The sequence below is a fragment of the Rutidosis leptorrhynchoides genome, chromosome 3 (assembly GCF_046630445.1).
Source record: "Rutidosis leptorrhynchoides isolate AG116_Rl617_1_P2 chromosome 3, CSIRO_AGI_Rlap_v1, whole genome shotgun sequence".
NCBI lineage: Eukaryota > Viridiplantae > Streptophyta > Magnoliopsida > Asterales > Asteraceae > Rutidosis > Rutidosis leptorrhynchoides.
The window spans coordinates 377,428,726-377,441,964 of record NC_092335.1 but is presented as its reverse complement, the minus strand read 5'-3'; positions in this window follow the sequence as shown (position 1 = coordinate 377,441,964).

Sequence of the window (13,239 nt, the reverse complement as noted above, 5' to 3'; positions counted from 1 at the left end):
GTTCTCCTCTATTCCGTTCTTAAATGAATTTTAACATTTTGGTTTGTTTCTCAATTTATGTCCTTTCCGAGGTTACAATAATTTCGGTGTTAAAACCTAGTTTTATCGTTCATAAATATGTATAAACATGATTTTGAGTTCATTTAATTGAAAATTTTGAAAATTTTTACTAGAATTGGGTAGTTAGTATATAAGACTAGGGCTGTTATTTTTTATCAGAGAGCACTAGATTCTAATACAACTACTGCTTTACTAGTATTTTTAATGGTAACCAAGTGTATAAAGTAAAAAATTTTAAAATCCAAAAGAATTTAACCCCTTCCCACACTTAAGATCTTGCAATGCCCTCATTTGCAAGAAATCAGGAATAATTTAAATTATTGAGGGTGATTTGTGTGAAAATGATTAAATTTTTACCAAAGTTTCCAAATATATTGGCATTTGTTTGCTGAATGATAAATGGTGCACATCATTTGTTCATTCCGTCTTGTTGTTATTTCACATATATTTTGCATCTTGTCGTCAAAATTAGTTGCTTTTGCTGAACTTAATGCCAGTCTTTGAAAATGCGTTGTTTTACCCTGTTGTGTACATAAGATAAACTGCAACCATATATACATATTTTTGAAGTTTGGTATATTACCCCACATTCAAAAATTATTAAAATCTAAGAATAAAAGTTAGACAATTATAAAAACTATTACAATATTAACAAAAGTATTAAACGTATCAATCATTACAAATTAAAAAAAAAAATAAGTATACTAGGGATGATACTGGTACCAATAGGGGTTCCAGGCATAACCATAGGTGCTATAGAATGCTTCGGCAGGGTTATACGTAGGATATGATACTGTTGCAGCTCTTTATTTTTTTCTGTAATCCGGTACTCCCGTGACTCGCGGTATTTAAGCCTTCAAACTCTGCGAGTCGCGGAGTTTGCTATATTTTTTTTTTTAAATCATTAACTTATGAAACAATTAAGTACTTAATTTTAAAATTTTGTTTCCCTTGTTATTTAGGACGAGGTCATTTCGGATCGATGTCCTAGTCCGTCCCTCGACAAAATTTTTAAAATTTGTCTTTTTGTAGCGATTGTTTTAAAAGCTAAGATTTTTGGAGTTTTTTAATGTTTTTGGCATACTTTAATTCAATGAGATTAAAAATAATGATAATAAAAGTTCTCGTCCCTCTCTCGGGTAAAGCAATTTCGGTTCAAAGACCTAGTCTTCAACTTACGACGAATTTTAAAAATCATATTTTTAACTTAATGAGATAAAGTAAATTTTTGTTTTTAAATTCACACAACTTAAATATAAAATTCAAAATTTATATTAAAAATTCACACCAAACTTAAAATTCAAAATGCATAAAATTAAAAATTTATATTTTTTAAAAATTAAAAATTCACACCAAACTTAATTTAAAAATTTATATTATAAATTCATACCAAACTTATATTAATTTTTCAAATATTTACAATTTTAAAAATATTTTTTTCTTTACAAAGTTTACAATATTAATTTAAGATTTAAATATTAATTTTAAAAACATGGTAAAAATAAAATTAAAAATCTTTTTGGCTTTTTATCCCACTTTAATCAATCAAATATTATCAAAAATATGCGCCCCTCTTTTCGGTAAAGTAATTTCGGTTCCAAAACCTAATTTAACTCATGACGAATTTTTGAAATATTTTGGGTTGATTGTTTAAAGATATTTATACCTTAAGAATAAACGTTAAATTTCGCAGTGATGTAATAAATTTTTTGAATGATATCAATAATTTCGGTCGCCAAACCTAATTTTATTCAATACCAATTTAATACTTTTTAGCGAACAAATTAGCGTTTATTATCAAAAGGTTAAAAATAAAAATAAAAATAAAAACTGTACAGACATACCTGTGGAATAGATTTCTTAGTTATATGATCTATCCCATTCATAAGATAGTCGGTTTAATTGGTTTTCCATGGCTACATAGGCGTAACCTCGAGCATTCAGTGTCTTTTCTTCTAAACATATGAACGGTCCGTCTCTGCATAAAGTAACAAATTCGGTATTTGAATAGGTTTGATTATTTGAACATTTACCTCCATGTGACCATTTTCCGCATTTGTGACATCTTTCTAGGTGTCGTGCTCTTCTTTTCGCTGCGGATTTTGATTTTCCTTTACCAAATTGTAATTTATTATCTTCGCATCTGGATTCTTTTCTAACTCCGTCCATTATTTCTCTGATTACTGATACTATTTCACTTGGTAGTATGTCATTATTTCTTTTAGTGATCAAAGCGTGTAGCATTAGACCATGGTTTAGTTCACAGGCAGTTTTCATTTTGTAAAAACCTAAAAAAAAAAAAAAAAATTCAGAATGGGGGGAGAAGACTAGTTCTTTAGGGTCTGCTAGGGAAAGACCATTCGGGTTCCATTTTCGAGAACTACACGAAAACAGACAATCTAACTCTAACAGAAATACATATTATCCTTTAAAGACTTGATTCTCCCCACACTTAGTTAGCTGTGGTGTCGAAATTGTGATTAACTTCGTTGTCGACTTCCATCGGACCATGTATGTAATGTTTAACTCTGTGACCATTAACTTTAAATTCAATCCCATTTGAATTTATTAATTCTATCGTTCCGTATGGGAAAACTCTTTTGACTATGAATGGTCCAGACCATCTTGATTTCAATTTTCCAGGAAATAGCTTGAATCGTGAATTGAAAAGAAGAACTCTGTCTCCTTCTTTAAATTCTTTTGAACTTCTGATTCTTTTATCATGCCATTTCTTCGTTCTTTCTTTATAGATTAACGAATTTTCGTATGATTCATGTCTTAATTCTTCTAATTCGTTTAGTTGACTTAATCGTAGACGTCCGGCTTCATGTAAATCAAGATTACATGTCTTCAAAGCCCAAAATGCTTTGTGTTCAATTTCTACTGGAAGATGACATGCTTTTCCATAAACAAGTCTAAAAGGTGTGGTTCCAATTGGAGTTTTGTAGGCTGTTCTAAAAGCCCAGAGTGCATCCTCCAATTTAATGGACCATTCCTTCGGATTTGATCCTACGGTTTTCTCTAGAATACGTTTTAAGGCTCGGTTGGTATTTTCAACTTGTCCACTTGTTTGTGGATGATATGCGGTGGAGATTTTATGAGTTACTCCATATCTTTTAAGAACTTTCTCAAGTTGATTATTACAGAAATGAGTACCCCGATCACTTATTAAAGCTTTCGGTGTTCCAAACCTTGCAAAAAGACATTTTAAAAAGTTGACTACAACTCGTGCATCGTTAGTTGGGAGAGCTTGTGCTTCCGCCCATTTAGATACATAATCAATGGCTACGAGTATATATAGATTATTATGAGATTTTGGAAATGGACCCATAAAGTCAATACCCCAAATGTCAAATACTTCACATACTTGGATGACATTTTGTGGCATTTCATCACGTTGACTTATTTTTCCGGCCCTTTGACATGCATCACAGGATTTGCAAAGAAGGTGTGCGTCTTTGTAAATTGTAGGCCAATAGAATCCAGCATCATAAACTTTTCTTGCTGTTAGTTGAGGCCCATAATGCCCTCCTGTTGGTCCTGTGTGACAATGGTTTAATATTTTACTAGCTTCATCTCCAAATACACATCGGCGTATTATTCCATCGGGACAACTTTTAAACAGATGTGGATCTTCCCAAAAATAGTGTTTTATATCACTGAAGAATTTCTTTCGTCTTTGGTACGATAATCCTTTTTCAAGGAATCTACAAACTAAGTAGTTTGCATAGTCTGTAAACCATGGGATTTCTTTATAATCTATTTTCAATAGATATTCATCAGGAAAGTTGTCTTGTATGGCTGATTCATTTAGAACTTCTAATTCGGGATTTTCAAGACGAGAAAGATGATCAGCGGCGAGATTTTCTGCTCCTCTTTTATCTCGGATTTCAATATCAAACTCTTGTAAGAGTAAGATCCAACGGATTAATCTTGGTTTAGCATCTTGTTTTGAAAATAGGTATCTAAGAGCAGAATGGTCGGTATAGACCACCGTTTTTGCTAGAACGAGATATGATCGAAATTTGTCAAAAGCAAAGACAATAGCAAGGAGTTCTTTTTCAGTAGTTGTATAGTTCGTTTGTGCTCCTTGTAATGTCTTACTAGCATAATATATAGGTTGAAATCGTTTTTCAATCCTTTGTCCTAAAACGGCTCCCATTGCAAAATCACTTACATCGCACATTAGTTCAAATGGTAGATTCCAATTTGGTGTTATCATGATCGGCGCATTAGTGAGTTTCTCTTTAAGAATATTAAAAGATTTGATACACTCATCTGAAAAGATGAATGGCGCATCCTTTTCTAGGAGTTTATTCATAGGAGTGGCAATTTTAGAAAAATCTTTTATGAAACGTCGGTAAAAACCGGCATGCCCTAAAAAACTCCTAACTCCTCTAACATTGGTGGGATGTGGAAGTTTAGCAATTACATCTACTTTAGCTCTATCCACTTCAATTCCTTCTTTTGAAATTTTATGTCCAAGAACGATGCCTTCTTTAGCCATGAAATGGCATTTCTCCCAATTAAGAACTAGATTTGATTGTTCACATCTAATTAGCATTCGTTCCAGATTAACTAGACATGATTTAAATGTATCACCGAAGACTAAAAAGTCATCCATGAATACTTCCATGCATTCTTCTATCATGTCGTTAAAAATCGCCATCACACACCTTTGAAAGGTTGCAGGGGCGTTGCAAAGTCCAAATGGCATGCGTTTGTAAGCAAAAGTACCATAAGGGCACGTGAATGTGGTTTTCTCTTGGTCCTCGGGTGCTATTGGAATTTGAAAATATCCGGAAAATCCATCTAGAAAATAATAGTAACTATTTCCGGCTAATCTTTCCAACATTTGATCTATGAAAGGTAAGGGAAAGTGATCTTTTCTGGTGGCGTCATTTAATTTTCTATAATCAATACATACACGCCATCCTGTTACAATCCTAGTAGGAATAAGCTCATTTTTCTCATTTGTAATGACAGTCATGCCACCCTTCTTCGGCACGCATTGAACTGGGCTTACCCATGGACTATCAGAAATTGGATATATCAAACCTGCATCTAGCAGTTTAATAATCTCTTTCTTAACTACATCTTGCATATTAGGATTTAGTCTTCGTTGGCGTTGCACATACGTTTTATGACCTTCTTCCATAAAGATTTTATGTGTGCAATACGAAGGACTTATTCCTTTAATATCATGAATCTTCCATGCAATGGCTGGTTTATGAGCTTTCAACACAGAAATGAGTTGTGATTTCTCATTTTCAGTAAGAGAAGACGATATTATTACAGGTAATTCAGATTCACCATGTAAATAAGCGTATTCCAAATGGTTTGGAAGTGGCTTTAACTCTAATTTCGGAGGTTCTTCTATCGATGATTTGTATCGATATCTGTCTTCTTCTTTTAGCATTTGAATTTCTTCTGTTGTTGGTTCATATCCATTAGCTATAAGTGTAGCTAACATTTCAGCTTCATCAATTGGTTCATTACCTTCTCCTAAAGAACATTCTCCTGTTCCTTGTAATTCTGGAAATTCTTCTAATAATTCTGCATGTGCATCTATAGTTTGAATATAATAACATGTATCATCTGCAGATTGTGGTTGTTGCATTGCTCTATCAACTGAAAAGGTAACACTCTCATCCTCTATACTTAGGGTCAGTTTCTTACCGAACACGTCTATCATTGCTTTAGATGTGTTTAAGAATGGTCTTCCTAATATGAGAGGAACTTGAGAATCTTCTTCCATGTCCAAAACAACAAAATCTACTGGAAATACTAAAGTACCAACTTTAACTAGCATGTTCTCCATTATCCCTCTAGGATATTTTATTGATCTATCGGCTAGTTGTATGCTTATTCTGGTTGGTTTCAATTCTCCAAGGTTTAGTTTAGTGTATAGTGAATACGGCATTAGATTTATACTAGCACCTAAGTCTGCCAATGCTTCTATTGAACTAAGACTACCCAGAAAACATGGAATTGTGAAACTTCCTGGATCAGATAATTTTTCTGGTATCTTATTCAACAACACTGCTGAACAATTAGCATTCATAGTAACAGCCGAGAGTTCTTCCATTTTCTTTCTATTTGAAATTAGATCTTTCAAGAATTTAGCATATCTAGGCATTCCTGAAATCACATCAATGAAAGGAAGATTTACATTTATCTGTTTAAACATATCCAAGAATTTGGATTGCTCGGCTTCAAGTTTCTCTTTCTTCATTTTACTCGGGTAAGGAAGTGGTGGTTGGTATGGTTTAACATAAGGTTTATCCTTAACTGTGTTATCTTCATTAACCTTTTCAACTACCGGTTCTTTTTCCTTATCTTGATCAGGTTGTGGTTCTTGTGGAGTAGGAATGGCTTCATCAGAAGTTACAGGTATTTCAGGTGGTTTAAGTGTTGTGCCACTTCTTGTGGTAATGGCTTTAGCTGTTTCACTCCGGGAGTTAGCATTTGTATCACTAGGTAGACTTCCCGGTTTTCTTTCACCTATTAACCTTGCTAGGTTACTCACTTCTTGTTCCAGATTTTGAATAGAAGCTTGTTGATTTCTAAATGCTTGAGCATTTTGTTCATTGGTTTGTTTTTGAGATGTGAAAAACTGCGTTTGAGTTTCAACTAGCTTCGTCATCATATCTTCTAAATTTGGCTTTTTATCATCGGTTTGTTGTGGTGGTTTGTTTTGAAAATTAGGTCTTTGCTGATTATAAGTATTATTGGATACTTGTTGATTGCTAGGACCTTGTTGGTTGTTGTATGGAATATTTCTGTTATAATTCTGGTTTTGATTGTAAATCGGTCTTGGCGGTTGATAATTATTCTGATAATTATTTCCAGGCCTTTGGTTTATGTATGAAATATTCTCTCTTTGTTCCATTGTTAATTCAATACTGAGACAATCTTTTGTCAAATGTGGTCCTCCACACTGCTCACAACTAATTCGTATTGAGTGAATATCTTTAGTCATCTTTTCCATTCGTCTCTCTACAGCATCTATCTTTGCGGAAATGGAATCTAAGTCATGGCTAGAATCGGCTCTAGCTGCTTTAGATGATCTAACGATGTCTTTTTCTTGGTGCCACTCATGTGAGTGGGAAGCAGTATTATCAATAATTTTGTAAGCATCAGTTTCGGTTTTCTTCATAATAGAACCACCAGCTGCTATATCTATGTCTTTTCTTGTAGTGATGTCGCATCCTTGGTAGAATATTTGTACTATTTGACAGGTGTCTAAACCATGTTGCGGACATCCTCTTAACAACTTTCCATATCTAGTCCACGCCTCATATAGAGTTTCATTTGGTTTCTGTGTGAACGTAACAATTTCTGCTTGAAGTCTTACGGCTTTAGATGCAGGAAAGAATTGTTTAAGAAATTTGTCAACTAAAACGTCCCATGTATCAATCGCCCCTTCAGGTAACGATTCCAACCAATCTTTGGCTTCTCCCTTTAAAGTCCAGGGAAATAACATGAGATATATCTGTTCATCCTCCACTTCTCGGATTTTAAATAGTGTGCAGATCCTATTAAAGGTACGTAGATGTTCATTTGGATCTTCCTTCGGCGCACCACTAAATTGGCATTGATTAGTCACCATGTGTAGAATTTGTCCTTTGATTTCATAATCTGGCGCATTAATGTCTGGATGAGTAATTGCGTGACCTTGGCCAGTGCGTTTAGCTCTCATTCGGTCTTCCATACTTAAAGGTTCCAGATTCTCCATAATTGAATTTGTTGAATCGGTATCACTAGATGATTCTGATTTAATGGTTCGTTCCTCAACAATCTCTGTTTGAATGATTGGTGGCTCTGGAGGAAAGTTTAATGGTTCAGGATCTACGAACCGTTCCTGAATATTTTCCGGATTCTCAATTGTGAGGTCGGGTTCAAAAAATGGATTATCGGAAATTTGAACTGAAGTACTTGGTCTACTGGATGACGATTCTAAAGAAAAATCAACGGCGGTTATATTTGCTAAATGTCTTGATCTAGTTACAGGTGGTGAACGTACAAAAGGTGGTGAACGTCTTGCTCGGTGCATTCACTGAATATCCTATTAGTTTTAAAAAGGAAAGAAAAATTATAATAAGTTATCCAATCAATACACTTTTCTGATTTTGCCCACGTTTCGAATAGCCAAAAGATGCAGCAGAGGGGCAGGATTCGTTTGGTCTCAATATAATTGAGGACTGTTTGGCTCCAATAACCCGGTCCACGTACAAATCCAACTATTACTACGAACCAGAAAATTTTGATGTCTATCAATTTAACCACTCAAAATAAATTTTTGTAATTTTAAGAAATTTAGATAAGAAGTAGAATAAAAATCTATGTCCTAAAACCATAATAGCGAGAAATAAGAAAGAAAAAGAGTTCGTCGAAAAAGGTCGAAAAAGAAAAATGGTTGAAAAATAAAAGGTGACGAAAAAATAAAAGAAACTTATAAAACTTAAAAATACTTGACTAACCTAACCTTATTACTACAACTAACTTAAAATTATAATCGCAAATTGAAATTACTAATTGGAATGATAATTGATACATAGGTAAAAGTCGTCTAAAAATATTAAAGCTTACAGGAAAAACTAAATCCCAAATGGAAATAACTTAAAAAGAAACTAAAACTTAAAAAGGCGTCGCAAAATTCTAAAGCACCTAAATCTTAGTCTAAAGAAAAAGCACTTAAGGAATTTTACGGCAAAGCCTAAAAATCTAGGAGTAAAAATAACTATAGCAAAAACTAAGTTTAAAACTAAATATGAGCTAAAAATACAAATATTATGCTACAACGATTAAAAAGGGACAAAATATAAAAATATACAAAAAGTTGTAAAAAGTACAATTTTTATAAAAATATTATTTTTATATTATTTATTTAATAAAACTATTAATTTAATATTTTAATTAAACTAATTAAACAAAATAATAATAAAAACTAAAATTAATAATTAATTAAAACCTAATTAGGGTTTTATATTAATAATTATAATATAATCCGTAATTAATGTGAAATTAGGGTTCTGTCAGCGTGTCAGAGCAGCTCCGCGACTTGCGGTATTCAAAGCTTCAAACCCCGCGAGTCGCGGGGTTCCAAAATTCAGCTGACAGGTTATTTAAATTCGACGCGTTTTTCTTTATTTATTTAAATTTTTTTTTTCTGTTTTTAATTTTTTCTGTTAAAAAAAAAATATGTGTATAAAAACTTATATTTTAAAAACTTAAATAAAATAGAATTACTTTATAATTTTAATAAATAAAATGCTTAAAACTAGATTTATATATATATATATTTTATGTTTTTAAATAAAAACAAAATACTTAAATAAAACTTATGTTTTTATAAAATAAAAATAAAGAAACTTTATAAAACTTAAATATTTAACAAAATCTTAAAAATACTTATATTTTTGTTTTTCTTTTTATATTTTCGAATATTTAAAACGTATTTTTACAAAAGCGACTTTTAATCGAAGTAAACTAAAAATCTCTTTTTTTTTTTATATATGTTAGCGTTGCGCTTCCGGCGTTTAGAAAGAATCCCCGGCAGCGGCGCCAAAAATACTTGATGTTTGCAGCGGGGTATACGAAATACTATTAAATTTTAGCAGGAAATACTATTAAATACGATACAATTTTACACAAGATATTTATTTATTTAGAGAATGGATATACTTAAACCTTGCTACAACACTTATAGGCAGTGTACCTAATCGTACAGTAGTGTAGTTTTTAGTAAGTCCAGTTCGTTCCACAGGGAATCTTTTTAAACAAAGCTTAACGCTATATTAGTTTACTTTTATAAAAATACAAATATATATATATAAGTAATATTATTATTATAAAGGGGGGTTTTTACCGTTTAATGACCGGTTTGTCGATTTTAAAACTTTAGTTGCAGTTAAAACCAAATGTAAAATATTAAAAATAAATACAAGACTTAAATTAAAGCGTAAAGTAAATAACGATAATGAAATTACGAATAATAAAAGTGCGATAAAATAAACTTGCGATAATTAAAAAGTACGATATTAAAAGTACAATTAAATACAATAACAATAAATAAAAATGCGATAATTAGAAGTGCAATTAAATATAAAATAAAGGAAATTAAATATGAAATAAAAGAATTATGCTTATTTAAACTTCCGTAATCATGATGTTTGACGTGTTGATTTTTGTTTTATGCCCATGAGTTAATTGTCCTTTGTCCTGGATTATTTAATATGTCCGTCTGGTTTTTGTCCATAACAGTCCATCAGTCATAAATATAAAATGCGAGTGTCCTCGTCAAATTATCCTTATACCCGAAGTTAAATATTCCAACTAATTGGGGACTTAAACTGTAACAAGATTTTAATACTTTGTTTAATAATTACACCAGGATGTCGACTGAGTGTAACCCAAGGTTTTAATATTTTGTTATCAATTATACCAAGTGTCTTTGTACATAATTTCACCCCTGTTTTAATTATTCTAGTGGCTATTAATCCATTCCCGTGTCCGGTTAAATGAACGATTATTCGTTGGTATAAATACCCCGCCCATCGTGTCCGATCGAGTGTATATGGTAATTTATAGGGACGCCCAATTGTAAATCTTTATATTAATATTAACAAACTATCATTTAGTTAAACAAATATAAAGCCCATTAATAGCCCATAGTCTAATTTCCACAAGTGTCGTTCTTTTGTCCAAACCCCAATTATGGTACAAAGCCCAATTACCCAATTTTAGTAATTAGCCCAACATCATGATTACTTCGTTTTAAATAAGCATAATAATAACTTAGCTACGAGACATTAATGTAAAAAGGTTGAACATAACTTACAATGATTAAAAATAGCGTAGCGTTACACGGACAGAATTTCGACTTACACCCTTACAATATTCGCTAACATACCCTTATTATTAGAATTATAATTAAAATTAAAATTAAAATATAAATTATAAATATAAATATATCGTATGAATGAGGAGAAAAAAGATGATGATTTGCGATCAGAATTCGGTTGCTTTTATAGGAAAATTCGACTTTTGGGGCTCCGCGACTCGCGGTGAAATACTCTTCAAACTCCGCGAGTCGCGGAGAATGAAATTACAGCTCAGTCCCTTTGGAGTCTTTCTTGCCGATGGTTTTTATTATTTATTATAATATATAAATAATTATAAGAATTATTTAAATATTATATTATATTTATGTGCATAGTTGACTTGTAATTTTTAGTCCGTTGCGTCGAGCGTTGAGAGTTGACTCTAGTCCCGGTTCTGGATTTTCGAACGTCCTTGCGTACAATTTAATATCTTGTACTTTGCGTTTTGAATCTTGTACTCTTGTAATTTCGAGACGTTTCTTATCAATAATTGGAACCTCTTTGATTGTCTTTTGTACTTTTGAGCTTTTTGGTCGTTTGCGTCTTCAATTCGTCGAATCTGTCTTTTGTCTTCACCTTTTATTATTTAAACGAATATCACTTGTAAATAGAACAATTGTAACTAAAAGCTTGTCTTTCTTGAGGAATAATGCTATGAAATATATGTTCGTTTTTAGCATTATCAGTCATCAAATAGTTTCGACCTCGAGCCGTACCCGCCGCCTTTTCTAGCCTTTTAACATTATCGTTGTTCAAATCGGGACACTCTGACTTTCGGTGTCCTTCTTTGTTGCAATTAAAACAAGTGAGCTTGTTTGTTGAATTTGGCTTCGGACAATCTCGAGCCATATGTCCACGTACCCCACAATTGTAGCAAGTAGGGATAAAGTTCCTAAAACCACCGGTAGCGCAATTCTTCACACTATTGACACTTTCAGAACCCTTTTTGTTCTTGTTCTTTTTATTTGAAAAATTCGAATAACTCGAACCTTCAAACTTTCTTTTTGAAAAAGTTAAATCGCTTTTTCTTGGAACCTCCAGCTCTAAACCCCGAGCCAACTCGAATAGCTCTTCAAAAGTCTTAGCCATTCCCCGACTAATCTTACCCTTGAACTCGTCGTTCAAGGTACGGTAGAAATCTTTCATTAGCTTGTGATCGTCACCAACATATTCCGGACAAAAGCGAGTCTTTGCTAAAAAGGTAGACTTGAGAGTAACCAAGTCTATCGAACCTTGTTGCAAATGATGCAACTCATCCCGGATTCTATCAAGGTCGGAAGAAGTTCGGTATTCTTGGAAGAATTCCTTCTTAAACTCCTCCCATGTCAAGCTCATGCATTGCTCTTCGCCATATAAATTGATTTTATCGTCCCACCACAACTTGCCTTCTTCACGTAACATGCTAGACCCATACCTCGTCTTCTTCTCAGGAGGACACTCTGTGGTACGGAACGCCCCCTCGATATCGGAAATCTAACAAGTGCTTTTCAATGGATCCCTCACCCCATTAAACATCGGAGGTTGAGTATCCTTGAAATTTTTGTAGTGGAAGTCCCGTCTCCCTTCACCTCCTTCACCACGAGGATAAATGTTTCTAGCTTCAAGAGCCTCTTCGATTGTGGCCTTCATTCGTTCATTTATCAGATCGGTCACTTGTCCATCGACCGAATTTTGGAAGACCTTTCGGACGTCCGTAAGGAAATCCGCTTTTAACTTTTTAAAGATGGCCTCAACCTTGGCCAAAAATTCGGGGTTCTCGCTTGTACCGCCGATATCATTATCGTGTCCGTTTCTCGTCTTCATTCTATAAAACGGAAAGGGTTAAACCATGAACGAAAAGCATAACACGTAAGTATATACATGCGTACCACACTACCCCATCTTGCTCAACAATCGTCGTACATTACTCGTTTGACACGATTTGCACCCGTAACAATGGTAGCTAATCGTTGTTACGCGAGCACGTCACATTAACTTGCTAGTACAACATCCGTCTTGCTTGATGATTGCTAAACACAACACAAAACAATTAACACAAGGTTAGCTCACATAAACCAAAGCACTAACAATTCCCGATTAGACCCAAAGTCCTACAAGTCCCGCATAAAGCGCTCACACAATAAAGCCCAAGTCTAGGCACCTATCTCAAGTTGCCTAAATCCCTTAGACCATGCTCTGATACCACTTGAAACAACCCAACCCGTATTCCATACGATAATTTTTTTTTATATAATACACATTTATGCGCCAATTAAATATGTAAACCATTCCACAAGTTCCATTTAAACGTACA